The sequence below is a fragment of the Cololabis saira genome, chromosome 18 (genome assembly GCF_033807715.1).
Source record: "Cololabis saira isolate AMF1-May2022 chromosome 18, fColSai1.1, whole genome shotgun sequence".
Taxonomy (NCBI): Eukaryota; Metazoa; Chordata; class Actinopteri; order Beloniformes; family Belonidae; genus Cololabis; species Cololabis saira.
The window spans coordinates 25426409-25442658 of record NC_084604.1 but is presented as its reverse complement, the minus strand read 5'-3'; the positions used below and the strand labels follow the sequence as shown (position 1 = coordinate 25442658).

Genomic DNA, 16250 nt, shown 5'->3' with positions numbered 1-16250 from the left:
CCTACTTTTAAACCAAGTGGGACTGGCATGTAAATGCTAACTGGGTATTGTTTGTCATTATTTTTTGCAGAAATATAGAAGAGCATCATATTATCCTGGCAACTCGGTCGGCATACGCTTCCAACTTTATATGGGCAAAAATAGGGCTTGTCAAATCTCAAAGAGACAAATTTCTAAGCTTGGATGACATGGAGCAGTAAACTGCACCAACCCCAAAAAACAGGTGGTTGGAAAATCTTCAAGACCATGGGGATATGGTAATTTATTGGGACTACTGAGAACAAATTTAATGGTGTTATTTTAACATTTCTTTCAATATTGTCTTGTTAAAAAAATTGAAAAAAGCTTATGCCATTAAATGCACAGAAATTTCCTTTCCAATGGTTGATTGATGAGTTTGCCTCTCTTTTTTTGCTGTGTCATGTTAGAAAAGAACAGAAAACATCACAGAGGTCGGGAACAATGCTGTGACGTTAACTTTAATGTCGTCAAAGTCCAAACTTCAAAGAAACAACATTCTTGCATAGCTTTAGCTGAAATCCATGAAATAGGTGGGTGGAAGGAAGTTGCAGACGGAAGTGACAGTCCTACAAGATAGATGTCGCATCACGCTGAGGGCCCAGCCGGCTTCATTTACAGATTATGTCACTCCTCGTGAACAGCTGTGTGTATACTACTGCCTATCATTGTGTACCTGTTTGTAGAAAGACATTTATTTAACACAAAATTATTTGTCTAATTCAATGTTGGTCACAAACAAATCAATATAAGGGATTTACCATTGATGGTTCAGTCCTGTTCAAAAGGATCTGCGGTTAACTGAAGGGACTGATATATCAAAATTCTTGAAATATTTGTGCGTGATTCATTGAGCTGTATTAGTTTAGATGTGATAGAAACATTCACCACTGTCTTGGTGGTCTGGGGAGGTCCAGACTGACTCAAAAAACCGCCTTCTGGGTTACTATGAGGTTAATGACCTCTATGCACGGACATAACCCGCCGCATACGCACACACAGAAGAACGAAAGTGATGGAGACAAGGCTCCAAAACAGCTCTATACTGTATACCATCCAGTGCCACTACGCCTACTGTCAATCTGCCAAGTCAGCTGAGGCACTGCAGCCATGACTTTTGACCCAGGAATTAAATAGCGAGGGAAAGGTTATCAATGCTGGACTTTTAGTTCTTAACCATCGAGACAGTTGCCTGGACCACGCCCTGAAGAAGGAGCAAGCCAGTGTCTGAAACCTGCAGCAGACATGGGCATAAACGATACAATTTCCTTCTGAAAAACACATAAATACACACAAACCCTATAATCAGTTTTTTTGATCATGTGACTATGGTAAGGGAGCAAACAGTGCATGGCTGTTTACCCTCCTTATCAGTGGTGTTGTAACAAGTAGAGGAACACAGGGTGACCTCAGCACTTGCACACACATGCAAGTAAACTCACTTTGGACAAATTTGAAAAAAAAAAGACTAAAAATCCCTGAATATGCATTTATCTTCATTTCCAAGCCATTTTGGAATTTTGATAATATGTTTTGACATCCTGCAGCTCATACCGGTGCTCATGATCTGTACCATGATTACATAGTATGAACTATGACTTAATATTACTAATAAATCTCCCCCCCGGCACTCCTTAACTCTTCTCTGATCTCACCTGCCATAAAACGAGGCTTGTCCTGTACAATAAAAATATCTTTTTGGAAAGAAAAATAAAACTATTTCATAAATAAGAGCTGTAAATTCCCATTTTTGCCAGCCATAAGGAACATAAAGTTCATAAGGTAACTTTTCATGCACTTTGAGAGCAGTATTCCTTTGAGATGTAAAAGATATAAGGGTAGCATAAGTGTGTGCTTACTGTGTGTGTGTGTGTGTGTGTGTGTGTGTGTGTGTGTGTGTGTGTGTGTGTGTGTGTGTGTGTGTGTGTGTGTGTGTGTGTGTGTGTGTGTGTGTGTGTGCCTTTTGAAGTGCACTTTCATGTGCGTTGTATGTGTGTGCCTGTGTAAGTGTGCTCATATGTTCACTCCCACTCTCACATTCAGACTCTGGGTAGTCCAGGCCAGCGCCACATCAGTCCATCATCACAGATATGGCTTGTGGTCAGATAGCAGGTCTGGCGGTGCAGAAGACATTTTGTCCACTCTGTCATGTTTACTTAAAATGATAAGCTTTGATGGATTCTCCACAAGCTATAGACGCCACACTGTGTGCGCATACACACACACAGAGCTCACGGTGTGGTTTACACATGCTCACTGTGAACATACTTACAAAAAACAAGTTAAAGCTATGTTTGACAAGGTACTCTTAAGTCATCAGTGCAATTAAAAAAAAAGAAGCTAAAACAGCAAATTCAAAGTAAACTTTCAGCGTGACATTGAAGCCATGCATGTGTGTGTGTTTTAAAAAAAAGGATAAGTGTTAAACAAAGAAGCTGTCTCTTTTTCAGATATGAGGAAATTATCTTTTGAACAGCTGACAAATGAGTTTTAAATGAATTGGCATTAAGCAGACGTGTCTGTTGGGAATAGACCGGCGTGCCTTTAATGTGGAGGGATCAAGGGTATTTAGAAACAAATTCCTTGTGGGATTTTTAGAGTCTTGAAAACTGTATGTAGATAGTATATTTAACTACTATCAGGTGAAGTTTCCTTTTGAAAGATTCGTCAGTTTCAACCTTGCAGATTTAAATGCGAGTATAGTTTAGCCAAACCAGAAAAGTTTTCATAAAATGATTTTCCCATCTAGTTCAGTCTGAGTCAAATATTGTCATCGCACTGTGTGACGTGTTGGTCAGCCTGCACAATGTTTCCACTGGGTCAGTTTATTTAAGCTTGGCGTGTGGCCCGAGCGCAGACCGGCCCACTGCAACTGTGCTGGACCAGTTAGAAAGGCTAATGAGGCCTGAGCTTATCGTGTCACTCACAGGGCAGAGATGGGGTGATTGAGTGAGTCGATGCTGAACTGAATTTAGTGAAACAGTTTAATGAAACAAAATTCCTTAATCTCAAAAGGAAAATCAATTGTTATCTTATTGTTTAAAAAAGAACAAAAATATATACAACATAAGAACAAGTAATCATTTTGGAATAATCATGCAAAGCTTTTGAAGTGGGCGTTAATAACTTCAACACTATATTATAGTACTAAAAATGTCTTGTACTGACAATGTTGTTTGATTGCTACGTCCTTTACAGTTTTGAACCAATATATCAAATTGTCAATCAAATTTAAGGCAAGGCAAGTTTATTTGTAGAGCACAATTCAACACAAGGTAATTCAAAGTGCTTTACATCAACATTAAAAGCGGCAAGACACAATTAAAACCTAAATTACAAATAAAATGTAATAAAATGATAAGAAAAGAGGTAACATAATAGAAAGCACAAGTTGTTAAAAAGTAAGGGCAGTAGAGTACAGCAGGTACACATCACATTCTTAAAAAGGCCAGAATTACGTTTCTATACGGTGAAAACATACAAAGACCGAGTCAAATACATTATTACAAAAGTAATCTGTAACAATTCGTACGGTGAATTAAACCAATTTGACAATTCTATGCCACAATGCCTGTTTCCAGGTCTTATTTCCATAACTTCGCACGGTTTTCACACAACTGACGAGAATTATGTTTCTATTCGGTCAAAACGTACAAAGACCGGGTCAAATACAGTATTACAAAGTAATCTGTGCCGATTCGTGTGGTGAATCAAACCAATTTGACAATTCTATGTCACAATGCCTGCATTCAGGGCTTATCCATAACTTTGCATGGTTTTCAAAAAGTATTTAATTTAAGAGTACGCTTAAATAACAAATAAAATGAAATAAAATGATGAGAAAAGAGGTAAAATAATAAAAAGCACAAGTTATTAAAAAATAAGGGCAGTAGAGTACAGCAGGTAAGTATTTAATTTAGGAGTACGCTTCAGTAAACAGTAATGTTTTTAGGCCTGATTTAAAGGAGCTGACAGTTGGAGCAGACCTCAGGTCTACAGGAAGTTTGTTCCACCGGTGAGGAGCAGAATAACTGAACGCTGCCTCACCTTGCTTGGTTCTTGTTCTTGGGACACACAACAAACCAGATCCAGATGAACCTCAGGGGTCTGGGAGCTTCATAGGAACTAACAGATCAAGCATGTATTTTGGTCCAAGACCATTCAGGTCTTTGTAGACCAGCAGTAAGATTTTAAACTCTATCCTTTGACTAAGTGGAAGCCAGTGTAGCAATGTCATGACCGGTGTAATATGGTCCAGTTTCCTTGTATTTGTAAGAACTCTGCATTCTGACTCTCAACTGACTCTATATTAACTCATTAAACTACGACAAACTCACCTTTTCTCCTCTTGCAATTAGTCCTTCCGAAAACAGTGGAAATGGACGTCTCAAGCTTCTATAGTTAATTTGTATACCTGAAACCACTCAAGCTGTCATGAAATAATAAATAATAAGACATTTAGAGACTGTCAACAAACAGACAATTAGACATGTGTTTATCAATGCCCTCATGAATAACAATTATTACAAATGTGCTAAAGCTACGCCGCTGACCACAGGGGGACATATAGATCTGGTGTGTTAATAAGTGGGGGCAGACATACATTTTGTAAAACCCCTTTGTCCCAACCAAGCACAAACTATCTAACTTCCTGGTCGAGGCTCATGCGTAACTAAGATTCGCTGCAGTTCCTCGACTGACCACTAGAGGCTGGCTGAAAAAAGCGAGTTAAACTCCATCGACTCACATGTTAAAATGTCCAACTTTAGAGCAGAAATAAACATATTTATAGTCTGGTTCAAAAACATTTTTTGGTAAGTTAAAAGACATAAAATATTGGTGAAACTATCCTTCATACAATCAAAGCAATAAAATAGGATAAAAGATAAAAGAAAAAGCGAAGCAACCAGCCATTTGTACAATTAAACGCGACTATGATTTTTTATTTCACCGCCAAGAACATGTTAAATGCTATATTCTCCTGTGAACCTCTGTCAGCAGCTCTGGAGATATTTCGGCGGGCATCCGCTGAAGAAGCTGATAGCCAACGCTAACTTTGATTGACATACGGTCAGTACTGGAGTTGAGGGGGGATGAGGGGGGATGGCATCCCCCCCTGAAATAAAAACGGTCAAAATCATCCCCCCTGTAAAACTGCCATCCCCCCTTTCCATCCCTTATGTCATTTCATCAATGAATGTGGTTTTACTGCTATTTCAACATTTTAGAGTCATCACCAGAAAAATAATGTATTTGACAATTTTCACCTGTTTCAAGTACATTTTCACTTGAAATAGTAGAAACATCTGCAAGTGGGACAAGATTTATCTTCTCATTACAAGCAAAAAAATCTTGTTCCACTGGCAGATTTTTCTACTTATTTCAAGTGAAAATCTACTTGAAACAGGTGAAAATTTTTGCAGTGATGAGTCTTGTTTTAAGTGTAATAAGATTTTTTTTTTTACTAAAATGAGACATTTTAACTAGAAATAGGACAAATGTTCTTATTTTGAGTTTTTGCAGTGATCCATTTTACTTTATCATATTGATAAGTTCAGAAAACTGTTTTTTATTGTTGTGTTTTGATGTATTTGATGTAAGCCCAGTGGATATTTAAAGCTTACAGAAGGCTGCATTTAACTGCTGCTATGTCATTCTTGCAGTATTTCTGCAGGTGTTTTGGTCACTGCTATTATTTGTAATATATTATATTATTTGTAATCAGCACAAATTATCTGTCCCCATATGATAAAATCCACCATCCCCCTTGCTTTCTTTTTACAACTCGAGTACTGCATACGGTGGGTGTGTTCCTGTTGGCTTCCAGAGCAACAGGACTGCGCCCCGTACGGAGGAAAGTGGGCTTCAGAAATTATCCTCAGAAACCAATGGGTCTAACTAATGCTTCGCCCACTGTTTTATACCGTCAATGGTCCCTGATAGAGGTATATTTTATTGTGTCTTACGCCAGGGGCTGGCAAATAATCTTTGTTGTGATATGTAAGTGCATGTGACTGGAAGTTTCTGAGAGTTTATTGTCCATAATTTCATGGTGGAACACTGGATTGAAAACGATTCACTTGTTGTACATGCTACATCAAGCCAGAGAAAGACAGTACTATGGTAAATCTGTGGATGTGAATATAGAAAATGGTGTTGCTATTGTTATTGCAGTTTCATGAGATATTCCTTTTTTGAATTGCCCAAAAATGTGAATGTGAAACTTATTTGTGATATAGGCCTATGGTAGTTTTACGTATAAACGCTTTTCAATTAGACATATTTATATCTTCACAAGACCAATTTGTGCAATATCAACGGTGATGGAAATACAGCTATTCTGTTGTGTAATGCATGTGTGGTGTGGTCACTTATGTTAAGAAGTTTGTAAAACATTCCTTTTTTCCCAGAATCAGCTCCAGATCTATCCCTAGCGCAGACCCAGCCTGCTTTATCAGTTTGCTCAGCTTCTTTGAGACTCTGACTCTGATGCCCCAAAAGATGACCGCAGATAAAACTGCATTCTTAACCACAGACTTTCAGTTAACATCTCGCTACAAATGCTGAAGGACCCAAACTTATTTGAGAAGTACATTCTGGTCTGTGCCTGCTTGTATACAGCCTCAATGATGTATCTGCAGTAAAGGCTGTTGTCCAGGTGAACACCCAGGTAACTGAGGTCCTCCACCATCTCTCACTTCCTCTCTAAGACTTCTGGTTATTCCTGGACCACCTAAAATACACAATCATCTAATTTGTCTTCTTCACATCCAAGATGTCGTGATTGTTCTCACACCTCGCAACAAAGTGGTCCCCTAGTTCTCTATACTCAGCCTCCTGTCCACCACTGACACAACCCATGGTAGTCATTTCAATCTTTATGAAGATGACAGGACTCTGACTTACATTGCAAGCCTGAGGTAATCTTGAAGGTATAAACTGATATTTTTTGGGACTTTCTCACACAATTATTTTAAATTAACCATGTTAAACACAATTGAGACATTAAAAAACATGATTCTTACATTAGGGTGTGCGTCGTCCAGATGAGAATGGGCTCGCTGATGCAGGCAGGCCCTCAGGACAATAAATAAATTGCAGTTGGTCCAAACAGGTGATTTTTTTTTTCTTACTTAAGTGAGCCAACAATAGTTTCTCCAAGACTTTAATAATGTGGGATGTCAGGGAAACTGGTGTGTAGTTGTTGAGGTTAGATGAATGGGAGTTTTGTTTACCAGAACACGGCAGGATGTCTTCCACAGTACTGTAACCCTTTCCTGAGACAGACTAAGGTCATAGAGGTGATGTTGCGTCCCACATAACAGGTCTGCTCAGACCTCCAGGACTCAGGGGCTGACGCCATCTGAAACTGCAGCATTGTTCCGGTTCAGTCTCTCCAGTTGCCTCTTGCGGCGGCGCCCTGGAGACAATGTGATGGGCGAGAGAGGATTAGGTGGCCTCGGTGTGTTTTTGTGCTTTTGTGCACGTGTGTGTGTTGTCATGACCCGGCTTGCCATGACACAAAAGAGAGATACACATTATCTAGAGTAACAACAAATCAGTTTATTGTAACAAAAGATTAACACATGACACAAATAACAAGAAAAATTAAAGCTGCAAGCAGCGATGAACGGGCCCTCATGGCACACGCACTCATGGCCATCCCCCCCCCCCGGTTCCCCCCACATTCCTAGGTCAATAATACTATAAAAAGTGCCTTTGCTGTTCACATAAAACTCAACTCATCATCATAAGCATATCAGAAATGACACCATCCACGACTCTCTATGGCAAACCATTCAAAAGTTATAGCAGAAAATAGGAACTATGAAATATCCACCAATCAGAAAAAGGGGTGGAGATAATTTACACCAATGAAGGTTAAGGACTCTAAACCAAATCAAATGACACCCCCCACATGTCTGTATCACAACCCGTTCAAAAGTTATAGCAGAAAATAGGGACTATCACATATCGACCAATCAGAAGAAGGGGCGGGGCTAATTTGCACCAATTATGGTCAAGGAGTCAAAACTACAGGTGTGTACCGATTTTCGTGCATGTACGTCAAACCGTACTGTGGGGCTTGAGGCACAAAGTTTTCTAGGGGGCGCTGTTGAGCCATTTTGCCATGCCCATTAATGCAAACCATTAAATATCAAATTTTTTGCCAGGCCTGGCTTGCGTGCAAAATTTGGTGACTTTTGGGGCACGTTTAAGGGGGCAAAAAGGCCCTCATTTCATCAGAAGAAGGAAAAAAAAAACGAGAACGAGAAAAATTCCTACAGATACAATAGGGCCTTCACACTGTTAGTGCTCGGGCCCTAACTATGAGATGTAGCAATCAGTGAGATCAGTGTTGAAGGTGCTCATGAATGGATATGTGAGTATTAGTGCAGAGCATGTAATATGGCTCAAGCTAAAGCTAAATAAACACAGTCTACAGTATTTTAAAAAACAAGAGTCCCAGCCAGTGGCCCTTTCATGCGTGCACTGCAGTATGAATACTGTCGATAAAGGCCACTTGAGTCACAAAATCTTAAAAAGGAAAAAAACTAAAGGCAACAAAACACTGAGGTTACTTGAAAACTTCATTGATTAGTACTGGAGTCAAGCAGGCTTCTTCTGCTCGACAGTCATGTGTATGCGTAGGTCTACCACCCAACCCAACCTTTGCAACCGCTACAGGTTGTGAATCTCATGACTTACAAAAACATGTAGAAAAAAATGAATACGCTAAATATCTGAAAGTAGCTGTTGCAAATCTTATGCATTGAGGCAAGACAGAAAAAAGAGACATAATACTACAAAAGGTCAATTATTGAAATCATATTGCTGTTGCAGAAAACTTGGGGGCCAAATATAGCTGTTTTTTTTAATGAATCTACACAAAGTATTTTTCAGAAGTCTAAAAAAAAAATAAAATAATGGCAAGTGGCTCTGAGCTCAGGAGCGCCTCTGTTGTTGGATGCATGACGGATCTAAAAGCAAGAGATCAAAAATCACTGAGTCAAACACAAGACGAGTTGTTAATGCACTTCACCTGATAGACGGACACGGACATCCAAGTGTAACAGTCTGGTGAGGCAGAGGCTTCTGCAAGCTCCCACATGGTCTAGCGGTCAGGATTCCTGGTTTTCACCCAGGCGGCCCGGGTTCAACTCCCGGTGTGGGAATTGAGTTTTCTCCATCAAATGCTGTGCTCACTACCTGGCCCATTCCTCAATCCTTGCAGGATGAGAGTCATCCTTCTCTGTTTCTTGAAAACTTTCCTCCATGAACTCCTCAACTGCAATCCTCTTCAACTTCCTAATGTGGACCTGTGGATGATTTAGTGTGCTACTGTGGTTGTACTCTGTTGTAAGTAGCTTTGGATAAAAGCATCTGCTTAATGTGATGAATAAGCCGGTTTTCATATACTGATGGGTTCAGGAGATGATGCAAGTGCGACTTGCAGAGCTGCCAGGAAAACAGACGGAGACACTCTGCAGTTAAAGCCATGCAAGCTTTTTTCAGTGAAGTGAGTTTTCACTTTAATGAACTAAAACTGTAGTTTGACCTCACTGAGTCTTACTGAAACACAACGCATGAATTCCTGTGTCCTGAGTCAGGATTGAGACGGTAGGAAGGCATGCGTCAGTGTTGTCCTGGAGCATCTCTGGCCAGGAAGTAGGGAGTAGATCCTCTGGTTCCTGTGTGTAACGAGGCCCGGCCTCCAGGGACCACACTCGTTCCAGTTTACCCTGCAGATCCATCCATCTTTTATCTATATTCCTCTTTCTGTAGAGGCCAGCTGGTGCCCATCTCAGCTGTCTTTGGGCAACACCCTGGACAGGTTGCTAGGCAGCTCATTCAAAGTACCATTTGAAGTTGGTTCATATACATATTACAAGATATATTTTTCTGTGCATTTGTTGGTGACTCCAGTATATAAAAATGTATATTTTGATGAATTCGTACCCTTGTCACTGTCCAATCCACAAACTAGTGCCAAACTGTCACTTCTGTCATCATTTTTCTCCCCAATCATCAAACATTTTACAGTCAGAGTGCACTTTAAGTTCACCATTTGTCGTTCATCTTTTTTTCTTTCTTTCTTTCTTTCTTTCTTTCTTTCTTTCTTTCTTTCTTTCTTTCTTTCTTTCTTTCTTTCTTTCTTTCTTTCTTTCTTTCTTTCTTTCTTTCTTTCTTTCTTTCTTTTTTCTTACAGCCATTCCCAGGGATATAAGAGCCACTGGTGAAGTTTAGGGAGTCTCTGTCTGACTGAGAGAAAATGACAGCAAAAGGTGAAGAAGAAGAAACAAGCAGCTCCGAAACAACGGTTTCCTTCTTTCACAGATCCTTATTTAACGTCTCACCCCTCCTCTCCCTCTGTCAAGGCCGTTCTTTTCTTCCTCCTACTGCTCGGCGGAGAAGAGGTCATAGTTAGAGACAGACACAAACACGTACACACGAGCACAATTCCAGGACTGACCGACTGTAATGGTTACAAATATTCCCTGTCTTATCGAGGACAACACACTGATAAGTAAGTCTCCACTCCCCATCCGACAAATCCATCTCTGAAAACATCTGTGACACACATCGGGAAATGTGAAAATATATGCGAGTGTAAATGGCAGATTGATGGCCCACCTCCCTCCTGGCGGCTGTAAACGAGCCAAACCAGAATTAAATAGAGAAATATTGAAGCGGAATGCGGTTTCAGTGTGAAAATTACTGTTGAAGGATGAAAATTAACAAGGTTTAGATGACATGAGATACTGTATATGTGTAGAGTGTGTACTTAAAAGGCTCTGTGTCTGTGTCTGTGTGTGTGTAGGTGTGGGTGTGTGAGCATGAGTATGTTTTGGGAGTGCTGCACCTGCAAGTAATGATGTGAAACTTAATCTGCTGCAGTCAACCATGCTGCACTGAACCCCCCCACATCTCTACTTGCACCTGTCGACCTATACCAACTAATACATTTTTTTAGTGCCTGTCTTCTGTCTGAAAAAAATAAAATAATAATCTGACATCGGGATTGTTACTCCACTACTCAGGTCTAAGTGTCTACTTGACCTGACACGAGTAAATTATTTCACAGATATTTTTTCCTGCACAGTTTCTTTAATGAAGATGCAAGACCAAATAAATGTCAGCCCAATCACCTCATCTTCATCATTTAATGTAAATGATGGTTCATTTCTATCAAGGTGATGTTGAGGAATGAAAATTAACAAGGTTAATGAAGGCCATGAAGTTTTAAGTGAATCTTTCTCACATGTGATTAGTGTTGGGTTGTAACGCGTTACTGTAATACTGTTACTTTTGTCAATAACTTAGCCTCTATAGCATTACTCTTTAAATAAAGTTAAAAAGTAAGAAGTGATGACGAGTGGGGGAGGAGGAGTTTGTTGCTTAAAGGGAACTTGCTGGTGGAAAACAAAGGATGCATAGATCTTTCAGAGCAAAGTTGGCAATAAAAATATTAAAAACGTAATAATAAAGTTATAATTTTGCGCACATTTGTTTCAGGCTGTAGTCTGCAAGAACGAGCAGTTATCTATTGAACTTAATTAATGCCACACATCAACCTTGTTTATAAAGTTGGAATATTTTCCAAGTTTATGTGCAAACCCACTCTGAATTGTTTGTTTAAAAGGAGCGTTCTCCCCGAACGAACTGACCAACAAGGGCATTTAATGGGAACGTTTAACGGGCGTTCTTTTAAAAATGTAACTTAAAAGTTACTGTTAACAGTAACACATTATTGGCGTAAGTAACAACAAGGTCATTGAGTTACTTTTTAAATGAAGCAACTAGTAATTGTAACTAGTTACTTTTTTCAGTAACTAGCAGAACACTGCATATGATGTATATTGACACAAAAGATGAGATAACATACTACATTAATTTTAAGTCAAAGAAAACCTCTTTTTTTCTAGCTATATATATCTATATCAAAAGATAGCTGCCTTTGTGTCTAGATATAGATTGCTGGTTATACATCTATATCTAGAAAGGTAGAGATATTTATAGCTTGCTGATTAGACATCTTTATATCTAGAATGATATTTTCTTTTTACTTTTTTTTATTCAACCTTTTTATATATATATATATATATATATATATATATATATATATATATATATATATATATATATACATACTTAAAATATGAACATAAGCACCACAGAACACCAACAACCTCATCAAAGAATGCCATGCAATGTATCCACAGCTGAATTTGGGGATTTTTTTCATATTCTGGTGGGTGGGGGGGTGGTCATGTTGATTTTTGTTTTTTGTTTTATTTGATCTATATATCTATATTTTCATGTTTTACATGATTTACTCTTACTCCATTTTGTTTCTGTTTGTTTCTTCTGTCGTTTGTAATCAATGATTTTGATAAGTTTAAGACCTATGAGTTCAACACAACCACCCAAACCACACACACACACACACACACACACACACACACACACACACACACACACAATTAAATGCGTAAGAGTGTGCCTTCATGAATGAAGCGCACATCCTTGCTTCTTACTGCTGTTGTGGTGGACGTGCGGGGCCACTGGGTCGAGTTGGGCTGGGCCCACGGTTCCCACAGCCTGTGTGGAGGCAGCCCCTGCCATGCTATCAGCCTCTGTCTCCGGCCCCCCAGCACCAGTGGGCCCCCTGACGTCAGCTTTGGCCTGATAACAGGGCCCACGGCTAGCAGGGGGATGAGGATGGGGGGGCGGAGATGGTGGGATGAGGTGGAAGGAGAACGGCCGGCTTGGGGAGGAGGGAGAGAGGGAATGGGGTTACACTAACAGAGCCAGCACTGGATAAGACCCTCAGACAGATAAGACGGAGCAGAGTGTGGAGCCTCTTTTGTTTTCCACTGCTCCTCCTGTCTGGTGGCATCTTACTTCTCATCCTCTCTTTAAATCAACCTTTAACTTCTGTTTTTCTCGTCAAATTTACCCAATTTATTAAGTTCCCATCCCTTCCCACCCCTCCTCTCTCTGTCCAAACACCAATATTTCTGCTGTTATCAGGCATGTGAGCTATGACATCCCCTGAATTGAGGCACCTTTTCTCCTCTTGCTTCCTCGTCGTATTTTCTGGTTTCTCATACAGTGTTTTCAGAGGATGAGTTGCCTTTGACTGACAGATGACCTGTTGTGACACCAACGAAAAGTTCACACACTGGTTAATATTCTTTTTTTCCTCTCATTCTCTCTTTTTACACCAATTTCACTGCTCTGACACCTCATTAACCACCTTTGCATGAACTCTGCCTGAACCTGTCTTCACCTCCAGCTTCCATTGTTTTGATGATGTCACCTCACCTTTACCTAACCTGAATCTTGGCCCTAATTTGCCCCTCATGTACAAACAGACAGCGTTCCCTCTGCCTGCTACATCACACTGCAGCTAAGCCTCATGTATGTGCATATTAAACACTCGGTCAGCATGTGTGTGTGTGTGTTTGTGTGTGTGTGTGTGTCTTCCCTGTTTGCTCTTTAGGCCCTCACTAGTCAGCGGACTTTGGCCACTGCTTATCACAGGGAGAGGTCCTGGGATCCCTTGGTCTACACTGCTAAAAATACGCTCATTAGATCTCACACTCACTCACATTTTCAGTATTAGGGGGCACCCCAGAATGAAGTATGAGGCTTTTGACTGGTATTAGCAGACTGTCAGTCACATGACAGGCCAATATGATTGGTTTGTAAGATATATATTGTACGATGCATGATGTCTGACCAATAATCGCAAGTCAATCACAGAACTTCCTTGAAATTTGTCTGAATTTTGATACCTGACATTTGACTAAGAATCACCCAGGAGTGGAATTTCAAATATGAGCATGCAAGCTTCAAAGAAATATTTAAGCTTCTGCCAGTCACTTACAAAGCTTTCTAAACAAGGAAGACCTGCAGGACAAAAGGGGTTTTGATAATTGAATTCTTATCATCCGTAATTGAGCGTTGTGTGACGTGTTTGTGCTGCTCTTCAAGCTGTGTGAATTAGGAGTCCACATCAGCTCTTGAGCCTGTCACACACGAGAACCTGCAGCTGAGGAGTTAATAATTTATTCAAAAACACACTCCTGGTTAATGGAGTGTGTGTGTGTGTGTGTGTGTGTGTGTGTGTGTGTGTGTGTGTGTGTGTGTGTGTGTGTGTGTGTGTGTGTGTGTGTGTGTGTGTGTGTGTGTGTGTGCGTGTGTGTTGCTGAAGTCCAGGTGTCTTGCTGAGAAAACCTAAGTCTGTGTGACTCTCTGACCTTACCTGCACAAACATGCTTAATCCACATGATACTTTAGAATAACACACAAATACAGACGCTCTCTCGTTCCTCATAAAACATTTTATGCAAAAAAGAAAAGTTCAGTTCAATCCACTTAAACTTTCGACAAAGTATTTGTGTAAAATCAAGTCAAATGAAAGTGAAACATTTTGACCATGCTGTTATAATATGTGCCTAGTGTAATTTGGCATTGTCTTGCAGAAATAACCATGGCCTTGTTTTAACATCTAGCAATAATGGTGCTTTTAGAGATATCCAAGTGGCACATTTCTCATGCGCTTACTAAATGCCCATAACATTAATAACGCTGACCTGTCTGCAGCTGCCATCCACTGTTCCGAGGTCAGATTTGTGAAACCATGAGACAATTTTCTACTGCACTGTAGTGCATTTTAAATACATTTGTGTCCAACAAGCGCATCAGTATTTGTGGAAATGTTCTTCTCTAGTCCTTTTGTCATTAAAACAATCTAATTTTTTTTCTTAAATGCTATTATTCCTGAGAACGGCGTTTTTTAAGTCTGTATTTTTAAACTAGTCACTGATGCGTCCCACATCCACTTGTCCAGTTGGGAGGAACGCATAGATTTAAAACTGTTTTCAACTGTAAAAAAAACTAAAATTTTAATCCAATTTTGCTCAATGCAATCCCTAAAATGGCCGCAGCTAAACACTCCTAAGCCATGCATAAAACTACTTTTAAAAAGCTGTCCTTGGATTTGTGGATACAGCGATAAACTGTGCTTATTGAAGTGTTCTTGAGGTCTTGTAATGATTTCTATTGCACGATCATGTGAGCCTTTACCCTTGTCTATTTTTACTCACAAAAAACTCCCCTTTTTTTCTTTAAAACCCAATCACGCTACACATCTTGTTGAGTATTTTGTTTGATTCAGCTAAAATGTTTTTTAAACATGCTGAAAGCATCAAATTATAAGTATGCACATGTTTCATAGAACAGCAAAACTGTACAATTAAAATGTTCAAATGTGCATAGAATTTAAATTATTATTCAATTTTCTTCCACTGTGTTTTAATTTATGATTTACACATTTTTTGGGATTGTAATGAAATTGTGTCCCCAAAATTCGACCTTGTCAGATATGCTCTGAAATAAACAACAAAAGTAAAAGAGCATGATACACAATAATGGAGAAATAGCCAAAACACCAGAAAGTGAAGCTTTAACATCTATTTTGCTGAAAGAGAGCAGTGAAATGAACAGGATTATAATTGCTTAAATAAATAGAAATGAATTAAAATGGCAGGAAAAACAAAGAAGACGCACGGCCAAGTCATCTATCATCGAAAGCATCACACAACATGTGTTTTTTTCTTAGCTAAGTCTGATAAAAACGTTTTTTTTGCGTGGCCATACAGATTTTTTCACTGGCAATTTGTGGAATTATCAGGTCGGCTCATTGTTGTAAAGCTGCACACATTAATGAGTAAGTGGATTATTTGAAAGTCATCAGATGCAACCTGAGGTCTTTATGAACCCGGTTGAGTTCACATTGATTTTCACTCTTCCGCAGTTATCACAATCACATGAGTGAACATCGGTCTGATCAGATAAAACAAGACAAACAGGTGACATCAGCAGGAACAGACGCTGAGAAGAAGAAAGGCCTTTGACAGAAAGAACTGAGCTTTTATTTTGCTTACTTTGCAAAGCAAAATGCCAATGAGGAATACCCCAGAGTACAAGTGAGTGACGACTGTGTGTGTGTGTGGGTGTTTGTTGTGTGTGTGTGTGTGTGTGTGTGTATCACTGTCCTCATATCGTCCCTCCTTTTGGGTTTTCCTGCTTCTCCATTTGAAGTGCTCTTCCTGGAGCCAGGAGTCTACAAGCCTGTGTGTGTGTGTGTGTGTGTGTGTGTGTGTGTGTGTGTGTGTGTGTGTGTGTGTGTGTGTGTGTGTGTGTGTGTGTGTGTGTGTGTG

At 39.7% G+C, this 16250-nt stretch overlaps 1 non-coding gene across 1 annotated transcript; it reads left to right on the top strand.

Moving 5' to 3' along the window:
- Positions 1-9122: 9122 nt before the first annotated feature.
- On the top strand, positions 9123-9194 carry trnae-uuc (transfer RNA glutamic acid (anticodon UUC)). The gene has a single exon. It is a non-coding gene; the product is annotated as a tRNA-Glu (tRNA).
- Positions 9195-16250: the final 7056 nt, after the last annotated feature.